Source organism: Talpa europaea, assembly GCF_964194135.1.
Source record: "Talpa europaea genome assembly, chromosome: 8".
NCBI lineage: Eukaryota > Metazoa > Chordata > Mammalia > Eulipotyphla > Talpidae > Talpa > Talpa europaea.
Window position 1 is genome coordinate 55927518 of NC_140075.1, and position 13312 is coordinate 55940829.

The following is a 13312-nucleotide window of genomic DNA, read 5'->3' on the forward strand; positions in this document are numbered from 1 at the left end:
ATGATGATGAGTATTTGGAATAACTTCCTGAGGGGTCCAGCTTGGGGACCCAAAATTGTCATCTAGAAGTCTGTGATATAATTTAAGATTTCCAAAAGTGTGCGTGTTCTATTTGGACAAAGAAATTGTCAAGGAGAAAACTACTGGCAGCTTAATAAAAGAGGAAAGTTAGACCAGAGAAGTTCCAGAAACAGACTCTAGAAAAGCATGGTGCCCTTGAGCAGCATGATTTAAATGGAAACAATGGCATGGATCTGCGCCTAGAGATGAAGAGGCCCTCATATCCAGGTGATCCCAAGGTCTGCGAGAAAAAGGGCTCTTAACGATGCACTGCCAAGCTGAGGTGACCTAAGTCTGTATCTCAACTGACCCAATTTAATAACAATTATGCTCTGCTACTCTTTCGCTGAGGTAAAACATCACATACAATAAAAAAGCTAAATAAATCTGTTATAGAAGAATAGGAGAACAAGAGTTAAGATGAGGAGAAAACAGAAAAGGTTTGAAAGCGTTTTCCTTAGCGAGTCTGCCACTTCATATACACAGGGTAGTTTGCTATGTAACAAGCCACCCCACAATTTAATGAATTGAAACACATTTATCTTCCATGGGTTAGTTGGGAAGTTCCATTTGGATGGGGATGGCTGATACTGCGGGGTTCTCTGTGCTTCCCCAGTCAGCTGGCAGGTCTGGAGTGGCTGGGCACTGTAGGGTGGCTTCACTCTTGGTCAGCATTCAGAAGGCTCATCCTCTAGCACGCTGTTTTGGGCTCATTCACATGGTTGTCCCAGGGTTCCCGATGCTCAAACACTTTCAGAGCCTCAGCTTGCATGCCCTTTGCTAATGCTCCAGTGACTGAGTAAGTCATGTGGCCAAGTCAAATTCAAAGAGTTGATGAACAGACTTCACCTCCTGGTGGAAGTGGAAGAATTTATAGTTATTTGAAAAAATCTACCACAGCTAAGGTGTAGGTTTGGTAAAAAAATAAACCAGCATGTTGATGGAATTGTAGAGAAAGGGCTGAAATATTAAGGACACAGATCTTGACTCTGGACGGTCATCTCTTGGGGGGTATCAGCAATAAAGCATCTGATTGTCATTTAGTCCAGCTGAGCACTGTTCTGTTTAGGGATATGCCTGGGTGATATTATCTCAGAAAATAACATTTGAGGCTCTGACTAGAACTCCAAACACCACAATGGGTCGACCCTAGAAGTGTCCTACATTTCTGGAATCCTTCTGTTCTGAAACTAACCAGGCAGGGGCCATCTCTTTGGAATATCTCAAAGCCCAACCCTACTGGTCAGGTGGGAAAAAGGACTTACTTTTTCTTCTCAAGGGCGAGGATTAAGAGCCAGGAGGTACAAGGGTAGATGGGTGAGTAGCAATCACAGGGTAGCTTAGTTGTTTGAAGTGGAATCAGGAAGTGGGAGGATGTGATAAGCCTGCTCCCAGGGGGACGCAATCAAAGTTAATAACAAGCTGGAGAATGGTGAGGGAACATTTAAAAGGCAGATGGAAGGAAATTTAACAGTCTCTTGAAACAGTCTGAATTTTTTTTTAATATCTAATGAACTAGTGGTCGATCTCAGCTCTGATTTTTTTCAAAGTTCCTTCCAGTTCTAACATCTTCAGAGAAGCTAGAAATAGAAGGAAAGGATTCACATCTCCGTGAAGGGGCTGAGGTTACTATGTAAGGAGGAATGCCTCAGAAAGCATTGGAACAAGGACTGAATCAGGCTTGACATCACTAGACCTTCAAAGATATGATAGTTCTTAATATTTATTCAACAAATATAAGATGAGCTACTGCTGTATTCCAGACTTTATATGCAGAGAAGTCAGGGAATGATGGCTTTCTCTGCTCCCATGGAGCTTACAGAATCATTTGGGTTTGAATTTAGGAAAAAGGTAAGGTTTGCAAGCTTCATTATTCAGTCATTTCTGATGAAGAATAGAATTGGGTTTGCCAGAAATGGGGAGATTGGATTACTGATACAATTTCAGGTGGGGATGATATCAGATAACTTCCTTGATCTTCAGCTTCTTCACCTGTAAAATAAAAAGGGCATACTAAATGGTCCCTAAAGCCTCACCAGCTCCAAAATTCTGACTTGGGAGACTGCCTAGCAGCTCCTAGGTGCTTTGACTCAGCAGCCCCACCTAGTGTCACTGTGTGAACTTTGCAGAAAACATGCAGTAGTCCCGCTGGGGAGGCATTCATGAGAACTGATCCAGCCCACTAGAGTGAGTCTATATCCCACTCCCCTGTTCTTGGAAAGTGAACTTCGCTTGCTTCCCCTTTCCCAGAAGCTGCCCAAGGACATGTCCCTAAGACAAAAATGTGTTGTGAGATCATCTGGATGGTGGACAGAATTAAACCCAATAAAGATTTTTATAATCTGAGATTTGGTGGAGAGATGCAGAAAACTCCCTGATCTTATAGTTGCCCAAGACAAAGCCCTGTAAGAAGATTGTCTTGATTATTAAAACTGCCACCTACCGGGCCTCCCTGGGTGCGCAAGGGGTTAAGTCTCAGCACTATGAAGCTTTCCCCAGCCACTGCAACAGGAGTTCAATCCCTGCAGCAGACCTCCACTGCCCGCCGCTCCCCTCAGCAGTGTATTTCAGTCCGTCTGCCTGTTCTGTTCCCAGCTCTGTCTCTGGTGAATCCTCTCACCCCCAACACTGCTGGCCTACACACCAGCTCTTGTATGCAAAAATAAATAAAATAAATCATTTTTAAAAAGCAACAAAAAAAACTGCAACCTATCAAAAGATGGGGAGAATATGACCTAATTTATTAAAACATTTGGGGTATCAGTTGGAAAAAATATTAAGATAAGTACTAAAATCACAGTGGCCTGTCTTTCTTTTTCTTCTCCCTAGACAGCCATGTATAGGAGCTGGTTTCAGATTACTCTGGGAGGCTCCTGCTGTTGCAACCCAGCAAGTCCTAACTATTGACTGACGAGAAGCCACTAAGTGGTGGGATACAACTAAATATAGGCTTAAGAGTCAAGAAATAAGAGAAAGGAGCTGGTGGTGCTTATAAAACTGGCATAATTATTATGTATCGTGTGCTGTTTTTATGGGTAACACTCATATAATACTCACGACAAACTTATGACAGAAGTATGAATAAGAACCTTTACTTTACAGTGAGGAAACAGAGCACAGAAAGGTAAAATCTCTTGCCAACCAAGTGGCAGAACTAGAATTCAAGCCCAGGCAGTGGGCTACAAAGTCCATCCTCTTAACCACCGTACATCCCTGCCTCTAGCTAAGATTATGAAATACTTGCCATGTGCCAGACACTGCTCTAAGAGTTTTTCATTTTGTAAAACTATTGATTTTCTCAGGAAAAACATGAAGAGGTTCACCGGTGCCCTTCAGCTGGGAGGAAAGCTGGAATCTGCTACCCGCTTCACCTGGCTGTTGTAGAGCTGGCAGCTAGGATCGCAGCCTCATCCCAAGCTGGTGGAAGGCCCCAGGCACAGCTCTCCAGCAATTACTACTGTACCTGTGATGTCCCCTGGGAAGCTGTGCCATCCTTCGTCATTATGTCCTCACTGAAGGCTCTGGCATTAGGCAAGCCAGCAGAAAGCTCATCTGAGGAGTCACTGAGATGGTGGCGTGACTCCAGCTCCTCCTATAAAGAGATGGGAGCTGTCCAAAGACCCCTTACCTGTGACACTGTGCCCTGGGGCACCTGGCCATACCCTCAAGGACACTTGTGCCTCTCCCTTTTTGGATTCCTTCTGGGGAGAATATGACCTAATTTATGACAAATACTGGGGTTTCAGTTTAAAAACAATGAGGTAAGTACTAAAATCACAGGCTTTCTGATAAGAAGATGTATGCCCGGAGATGAAGTCTTTCTTTAAACTCAAATAGTTGATGAGTGGGAGCTTGCATTCTAACTTCAGCCTCCAGCCAGGGTGAAAGGAGCAGACTAAGAAATGCATCCAGCTCCTGTCATTTCTCCCTCCCCCACACCACCACCCCATATTACCAGATTTCACTGCTTCACTATTCTTTTTAAAAAAAAAAGATTTATTTATTTATGCACACAAGAGCTGTGATACAGGACAGAGATGCGGGAAGTGAGAGGATTCGCCAGAGACAGAGCGGGAAACAGAACAGGCAGAAGGAAATACACTGCTGAGCGGAGCAGCGGGGGAGACAGGAGAGGTCTGCTGCGCCCTGTAGGTTTCTCTCTGACCGGCTGGGGATTGAACTTGTGCTGTAGAGGCTGTGGATTGCTTCATAGTGCGGTGCCTAACCCTTTGCGGCACCAGGGAGGCCTGCTTCACCATTCTTGAAAAGGGAGATAACAATCATCAAATGACAAAGTTTTGTTGTATTTGCTTGTTTTGTTTTTGCCAATTATCTGAACAACAAATTCCTGCGTTGTTAATTCCGCTTGTGGATAATATAGGCTTGTATGCATTTTCTTAGTCTCTCCTGCTTCTCACTTTGGAGCAATTTTACCAGGTAAGTAATGAAGATATTGTCACAGGAGGCTTATAAATTCTCCTTTAGGAAGTCTGTATCATGATTTCAACTATTGCTTTTATGCAAATACGTCCCCAGACTGCATCCCCATGCCTCACCACTCTAATTGCCTGGGAAGCAAATCTGTTTTCCATTTCCCTTTTGCTCTCAAACTCAACATTCAGTATTCACTTAGCAAATACTTACAAGCCCTTACCATGCATATGCAAAACCCTTGGACCCTTAGGACAACACTTGATTCACCGGAATCCTAGTGAAAGATAGTCCCCACTTTGAAGTTTTTACAGAGTCTAGTGGGAGAGATAAGCAAACAGTCACTTGTATAACAAGGTGATAAATGCTTTGAGATATACAGTGACATTTCAATTTCATCCAGTCTAAAGAGAGGGGAAAGAGTATGGTCAGGCAAGGTTTCTCAGAGAACTGATTCCTAACATTGAAATCAGCCACTGTCTCTCTAAATGAACTTCTCATTTCTTTTACATTCTTTGTCCTACTAATGAAAGCTTAGTTGTTGTTTTACTCTTTCCTGGTTCATGAATCTAGCGTTTAACTCTATCATCATATCCTGTCATTTCTTCCCATCTTGGTCTCAACCTCCTATCTTTGCCTTGCCTTATACTAGTTCGGTCTTTTATCTTCTCAAGCCAGAGTTATTGTAAAAGTCTGTCATCTTAACCTAACCACAGTTCTTCTCTTTCTAATTTTTCCTGCATGAAACTTAAGTTTTTGTTTTTGCCTAATATACTTGCTGCTCTAAAATCTCAAAAGATTCAGTGTAATGTCTGGGAATGTTATAGCACAGGGAGAGGGGCAGCCCAAACCCCGCAAACCTGCCTATTCTACATGGGTTCTGCCATCCGCCACATCAACACAAAACATGAGACTTTAATGGGAAGGAACTTTAATAAAACTAGGAAACAATACAGGTGAGGCAAAGAGTCTAGTTTCTAAATGAAGCACCCAAAGTTACCCGTCCCCTCGTGGGTAAAAGTCCATCCATATGGGAATGGCACAGAGCAAGGCCCCAAAGCCTGCCACAAGTCTAAAGCATCTTCCAGTGGGGACCCACAGAAAAGGGTCAGAAACAACCAGACAAGCCCGGAAGGAAAAGAGCAAAATCAACATCAAGATAAAAGCTGCCATTGTCACCTCCCCACGGGTCTCACCCACATCTGTGTCACCCAGTCCACGACCAAAAGACAAGGGCAGTTTCTTCACGTGTCTCCTGGCTCCATCCTACTTCCTTCCTCCGTCTCTTCTGCAGCTTCTCCTCTTCCTGCTCAGCTCCACCCTTCCTTGGGTGGGGCAGGGAACCTCCCCCTTTCCTGGGGACCACCCTGTTACAGGAACATTCTGCCTCTAGCTTCCTCTTCCCTCTCTGCATCTCCATGACTCCCTTGTAAAAGCCTCAGTCTTCAATCTAATTGATTCCACTGTCCCTCTACCTCCTCACTCTGCTTTTTCTGTCTTCATGCCTGTGTTGGCTTTATTTGCCTTCTGTCCCCCCCCCCCCCCACCTTTTAGAAGATATAGCATGTGTATATCTTTTATAAATGTACATGTGTGTCTGTCTCCTCTCTGAAGCCTACTCTAGTAGTTAACTAGGCTCACTAGTCATTTCACAATCAATATATTACCTTTTTCTTTACTTGGCTTTAAAGACATAATGTCCAAACAAATACAATTGTATGCACCAACATAACCATCATCACCTCAGGATAAAAAATTCCCACCACTCCCAAACATTTCCTTTTGTCCCTTTTATGTGTAGTTTCTCCCAGATCAGTCCCAGACAATCACTGATTTTGTTTCTGTTACCTCAGATTTAGTTTTCTTTTTTTTTAGTATTTTCTCTTTTCAAATGGAAATGTGGAGTATGAACTCTTACTTGATTCTGGATGTTTCCACTCAGACTAATGTTTGAAAATTCATCCAGATTGCTATGTATGTTAGTTGTATCTTATTGCTGAGGGAATTTCATCGTTTGGGTAGACTACAATTTGTTGATTCACCTGTTGATGAGCATTTGGGTTATTTTCAGTTTTCAGTTCTTTAAATTTATTTATTTATTTTTTAAGATTTATTTTATTGTTTATGCATACAAGAGCTGGGGTACAGGCCAGAGGTGTGGGGGGTGGGGCTGCAGTGAGAGAATTCAGCAGAGACAGAGCAGGGAACAGAACAGGCAGATTGAAATACACTGCTGAGGGGAGCAGCGGGTGAGTCGGAGAGGTCTGCTGCACTATGTGGGTTTCTCCCTGGCCAGGGATCAAACTTGTGCATGCAGGAGCTGCAGTCAGCTTCATGGGTTGCATCTCAACCCCTCGCGCCACCAGGGAGGCCCAGTTTTAAGTTCTTATGAATATTTGTGTAAAAGTTTTTATGTGGACATGTATTACAATTTTCTTTTGGATAAGTACCTTATTGTTTGATAGAATTTATTTATTTATTTTTAAAAGATTTATTTATTTATGCATATAAAAACTCGTGTATAAGCCAGAGGTGCGGGGGAGGGGAGGTAGTGGTGGTGAGAGGATTCACAGAGACAGAGTGGGGAGCAGAACAGGCAGATCTACTGAAATACACTGCTGAGTGGAGCAGTGTACGAGGCAGGAGAGGTCTGCTGTGCCATGTGGGTAGCTCCATGGCCAGCCAGGATCAAACTCGTGCTGCAGTGGTTGGCGATAGCTTGATAGCGCTGTCTTTAACCCCTGCGCCACCAGGGAGGCCCTGTTTGATAGAATTTATAAGTGAAGTAATCTGGACCTAGAATATTCTTTGTGAAAGGAAAATAATTACAAAGCCAATTTCTTTCATATATGTTAATAATATATTAATTCAGATTTTCTATTTCTTCCTGTGTCAGTTTTGATAGCTTATCTCTTCAGTACTTTTCCATTTTGTTATTTTTTACAGCTTACTTTTCTATGCTGAGATTGCCCAAAACTTCATTCATTAATGCTATATTTTCCTCTTTGAACATGGTTATAATTGTTCCTTTAAAATTCTTGTCTGCTAATTACAATTTTTGGTTATCTTGGGATTGGTTTCTATTCACATTTTTGTCTTGATTGTGATTTGTACTTTGCAATTCCTTCATGTGATTAGTAATTTAAAATTTTGTACTGGACATTTGGGATGATAAAGTCTTTTAACAAAGCATCTTGAATTTTGTTCTAACAATCAGCTGACTTGCCTGAACTCAAAGTACAAATTCTGTTCGTACTATGATGGGTAGCAGTTATGGCTTTTAACTTTTATGTTCTTTCTGGGTCTTCTGAGGCCTCTTTACATAATACAATGTACAGTTCAGTGATCAAAGTTTGAATGGAGCTATACACAGATTCTGGCCCCCCTCCCTAGTGGCTTCTATTTTTCCATAACTTGCCCTATCACTTCTCACTCTGATAGCTCTTAATTCTCAAGTTGGACTCCTCAAGCCAGCAACACTGCAGCTTCCACTTAAGCACTAGCAGCCCCTCACAGACAGCATGGAATGGAGAGGGCACTAAGGGGAGGGGTGTGGGGGGCCAGGGAGGTCATAAAGGACATCTGAACCCACCACAGGTCACCTCTTTCAAGGATGACTTCTTGTTTCTACTTGCTTTTGATGTTTCCGAATATCTCAGCTTTGTTTGGATCATATCCCCTCAGTGTTTATACATTTTTCTATAGGAGGATTAATCTGATGTAAACTTCTCCAGTCATCATTAACAGACTAGGAACTGCTTTGTTTTCATGGGGAAAGGTAGGGACATTTTTAAAAATGATATCATCTCCACCATCCAGAATTTCCAGAAGAGTATTTTTGACTGAACAAACATTACATTCCTACGATATTGAGCTGGCTCTCTTCTCTCCCTTAAAGTTCAATGGTTTATGTGTGTATCCAAGTAAATTTCTTAAGAAAAAAGTACTAGTCAGTAAATCCATCATAAGAATTCATTGAAAACAGAATTTAAGCCTAGAATAAAATAAAAAATGCTTAATTGTGGCTTCAAATACCTAACATGATGTTCTCATACATACCACTCCAATCTCAACTCTTAGTATTTCCTGTTTAGTTCATTATCTCCAGCCACTGTAACCTTCTTGTTATTCCTCAAATACCAAAGCACCTGCTGTTCCTATCATCTGGAATGTTGCTTCCTCAGATCACTACATGGCTGTTCCTTCTCATCATTTAAGTCTCTGGTCATATATTGTCTCCTCAGAGAGATCTTTTCAGATTACCCTACCTAAAAAAGCAAACCTCTCATTATGTTCTAACATCTTACTTTGCTTTGTTTTCTTCAAAGCACTAATCATTATCTGATTATTCATTCATTTCCTTGTTTATTGTCTGCTACCCCATTAAAAAGTATCAAGAAAGCAGAGTATTTATCTTGTTCACCAGTGTATCCTTAGTATTTAAAACAGTTGCATGGCACAGAGTACCTTTAGTAAGTACTTATTAAGTAAATGAATGACAAACAATATAGGAAATGTTGAGTTAATTTAGCCTCCCCTCCCATTAAATTTATAAACAACAACAAAAAATTAAGCCAACTGAAATTTTTTATACAAAGAGTAAATTGTATCATATATATTATAAGTTACTAATATTTAATTTAAAATAAAGCCTTTACTTCATTTTACTTTAAGGCAGTGAAACATTACACAATACATCATAAAATCATGTGAATCAATAAACCAAATATAAATTCTTAATTGGTGAGAGAAAAATAACCTAACAGAAATGTAAAAATAATAATAATAAAGTGCTGATCTGTCAAAGTTGTTTAACATGTAACAATGAAATAAACTCATTTTGCAGTGAAATTTGGGGATGAATTGGGTATATATCCTCCTTTATGAATCAAGGAGATAAGCTGTTTCAAAGCCTGAGAGCAAGAGGTATTTGCAGATAGCCTTTAGCTTCAGAAAATTTATGTTTAATTTTTAAAACATAATGCTCTTTTAAAAACATTCATCTCGGGGCCTCCCTGGTGGAGTAGGGGTTAGTCTCTGCACTATCACCGCTATGGCCTGAGTTTGATCCGAGGCCAGGGATTTAACCCACATGGTGCAGCAGACCTCTCCTGTTTCACCCGCTGCACCCCTCAGCAGTGTATTTCAGTGGATCCACCTGTTTTGCTCCCTACTCTCTCTGGTGACTCCTCTCACCCCCATACCTGTGGCCTACACCCCAGTCCTTCTATGCCTAAATAAATTTTTAAAAAACCATAAAATATTCATCTCAGTTGCACCTCTAATAATAATAAGAATGCTAGTCATCTCTACAATCACTGTTTTGGATCCTAACTGCTATTAATACTTTATTATTCTTTTTATTAACATTACACCATTTAAATTAAGTCAGACATGAAATTAACTTTGAAGGAAAATCAATTTGGTGTTCTAGTTAAACCACTGAGGATAAATACATTAGGCAGACCTAACAAGACATATCAGGTGTAAAATGGAAATTTTCATTATCAGTAGACGATCAGAGTTATAGTAAGCTTCTCATAAGCCTGTGGAACAAATTACTCATGGCACAAAAATGTCATAGAAATTTTTTGGGTGAATGGCAAATGGGGCAGCTAAATTTCACATGCTCTTTCCTAAACATAGAATTCAAGGCTGATACTGGTAGAGGAAAAACTGATTCCTTAAACAGAGGTATTAGAAATGTAACAGTTCTCTTTCAATCTAAATTAATCAAGTGGTTTAATATGTTGCAATACGAACTTAAATTGCCTAGGCATCATTAGCAAGGCAATCTAAGTATATGAAACTCTACCTCTAGTTAAATTGATTTCATTTGAAAATTTTGCTAGAGCCACAGTTTCATCAAAATTACTCTCAGGGATTGATTTAAAGACTTAATAGTATTACAAATGTACAAACTGATACAAAAATAAGGTAGAAAATAAGTAGTCAGGGGTAAATGTCCTGCTTTCACCCCTAAGTCATTTAATAGTATCAGATGTGGCTGTGCTGTTACTGCTCTTTACCTTCAAATTATTTAGACATTCTAACTAGTGGATGCCAAATAAGCCCCATATGAGTGTTGCTTCTGAAATTAGCTTAAATATTTGATGCTTAATTTTGATCTGGAAATGATGCTATTTTGTTTTTGTTTTATAACTTGATTTCCACTAAATAGATATTTTTAAATGGTAAGATAAAGTGGGTGAAAATGGTGGATGGGTAGATTTGTGAGCAGGATTATCTTCATTATCTTGGCAGGTAATTTTTACCACATTTTTACCTTAGATTTACCTTAGATATAAACAAATATTGCTGATGTTTAACTGTCAAATTATCATGAAGTGAAAGATTTACAAGAGCAAAGAGGTAAGTAGGAGCAAAGATTTGAAAAACCATAGCAGATCAAATCAGGTTTCTTCTTTCTCCTGCAGGAAGACAAATCTCTCTGTTCACTCTTGATATCCCATCTGCTTTGTTTCTAAGTTACTAGAGTAAATATCAAAGATAGAGAATATTCTAGACCACAGTTTCTCTGTCTGAGTAGTTGTATGACATAGTTGCTTTCCAAACACTTTCACTTTGGCCTGAACACCTGTAAGAGGGTAAACCAATGAGTTAGACTTTGCTTTTCCCATGTCTTTTATATACAGAAGATCAAATCAATTCAACTGAAGAGTCAAAACACACCTACACTACAATGAAAGGGTTTTTTCAGAGACATTTGTGAACTTTTATGCCCTGGGCCTTCTGCACAGTAAGTAGATACTGAAGTGTCATCATCATCAGCATGGACTTGGATTTGTGTAACTTGATTTTCAAATGTGACCTAAAAATATAAATGAGAGGAGAATGATTTCAAAGATAAGTCTATTTTATAAGATTTTTTCTTTCAAAAGCTACAAGCAATGAAAGAGTATAGCTAATATTTTTCAATTAATATATGGCCTATATTAACAAGGCTAGAGTTTGAATCCAGGCAAGTGGGCTTTATAGTTCAGCTTAAGAACTCTGCCATACTACTGTTTACCACCTCTAAGTCATAAGTTGCTAAACATCCTATTCAAGTAGAAATCTATAAATCTATATGCTTTTAAGCTATTGGCTTACAGCCTATTTTTTTTCTAAATAGACAACTGGAAGAGATAACATTACTGGTATTAAATTATTGGGTATTAAAGCAGTAGTATTATTCTAGAAAACCTAATCATCTGTCCTTTATGTCTTACAGATAGATACTTTAATAATTATCTTTAATGTTTAATACTTTCCAGAAAAAAATCTACAAATGTGGAATGGAAGTTTTGATGTGTGGGGGAGGTAAGAGATCAGAGGAGGATTTGGGTACTTACAAGGAACAAAAAACTGAGTCTCTAGAAATTATGTGAAGGAGGCAAGAAAAATATCTTGAAAAGGTAAAGTCTGAGGGGAGAAAAACTAAGAAGTGATAGAAAACTGAAATCAAAATTAAAGTGCACTGCAATTTAATTGCAGCCCTGGTAGAAGCAAACTGCCTGAGACTAATGGAAAAATATTTCAGCTGTCATTTTTGGTTGCTGTAACACATGCTATTAATACCCAAGTTAAAGAAACTTTGTGAAGAAATTTTTGTGGAGTCTCTTTGTAACATGAATAACATATTAAGGTTTTTATAAAATTATGACTAATTTCCACATCTATTTCTAAGCCAAGCATTATAAAGGCTTAGAATAAGCATTTATTTTTTTCATAAAAGATGTTTTCAGGAATTTCCTGAGACTTTAAAATAACTTTGGGCCTCCCTGGTGGCGCAAGGGGTTAAGACGCAACCTATGAAGCTATCCACAGCCACTGCAGCATGAGTTCGATCCCCTGGCCAGCCTGTGAGCAACCCAAATGGCGCAGCAGACCTCTCCTGTTACACTCCTCCCCACAGCAGTGTACTTTGGTCAGTCTGCCTGTTCTGTTCTCCACTCTGTCTCTGGTGAATCCTATCACCACCACCACCACCCCCAGCACCTCTGGCCTATACCCCAGTTCTTGTATGCATAAATAAATCTTTTAAAAAAATAAAAAATAACTTTGGTTCCTTGTATGACAATAATACATTTATTACATAGAATAATCTACACCATAGAGAGAAGCAAGGGGAAACTAAAAATTGGTCATAATCTCATTATCAATAGCTAACAACTTCATATTTTGGTGCATTTTTTTGTCCCTCCACCCTAATCACCAATCTGTTCTGTATCTGATTTCTTAAGTCCTACATATAAATGAGATTATGGTATTTGTCTTTCTATTTGACTTATTTCACTTACCACAGCCCTCAAGTTCCATTCATGCTATTGTAAATGATGAGACTTCCTTTTCATGGCTGAATATTCCTTATATACTTTTAAAGTAACTAATATTAGCACCCATACATAATTTACTTGTAAACAACTCAGCAAGTATATTAATGAAATGGATTACTAAAAACAGTTGGATATGCTTACTAATTGGATAGATTTGTTTTTCTGGATTTCTCTGTGGTTAGTCTTTGTTGGATCATAAAATCTTTGGATGTTTCATTAGCCTGACTTTTTTTCCTCCCAATTTTTGACTGGGTGGTATAATTAGGGGAAGAAAAATGGTGTACAGATATGTATGTGAGATGTTTAATATTTATCTTTTTTACTACACATATATTTATACATGTTTGTGTAGGGATGAACAGCTGATTCAAGGAAAGGGCAGGTGTTTTGACTGATATATAGCTTGGGAGAAGGGAAACTGGCAGAAGAAAATCTATTTTAGTACAAAAAAAAATTGTTCTTATAATCACATAATTCCACAA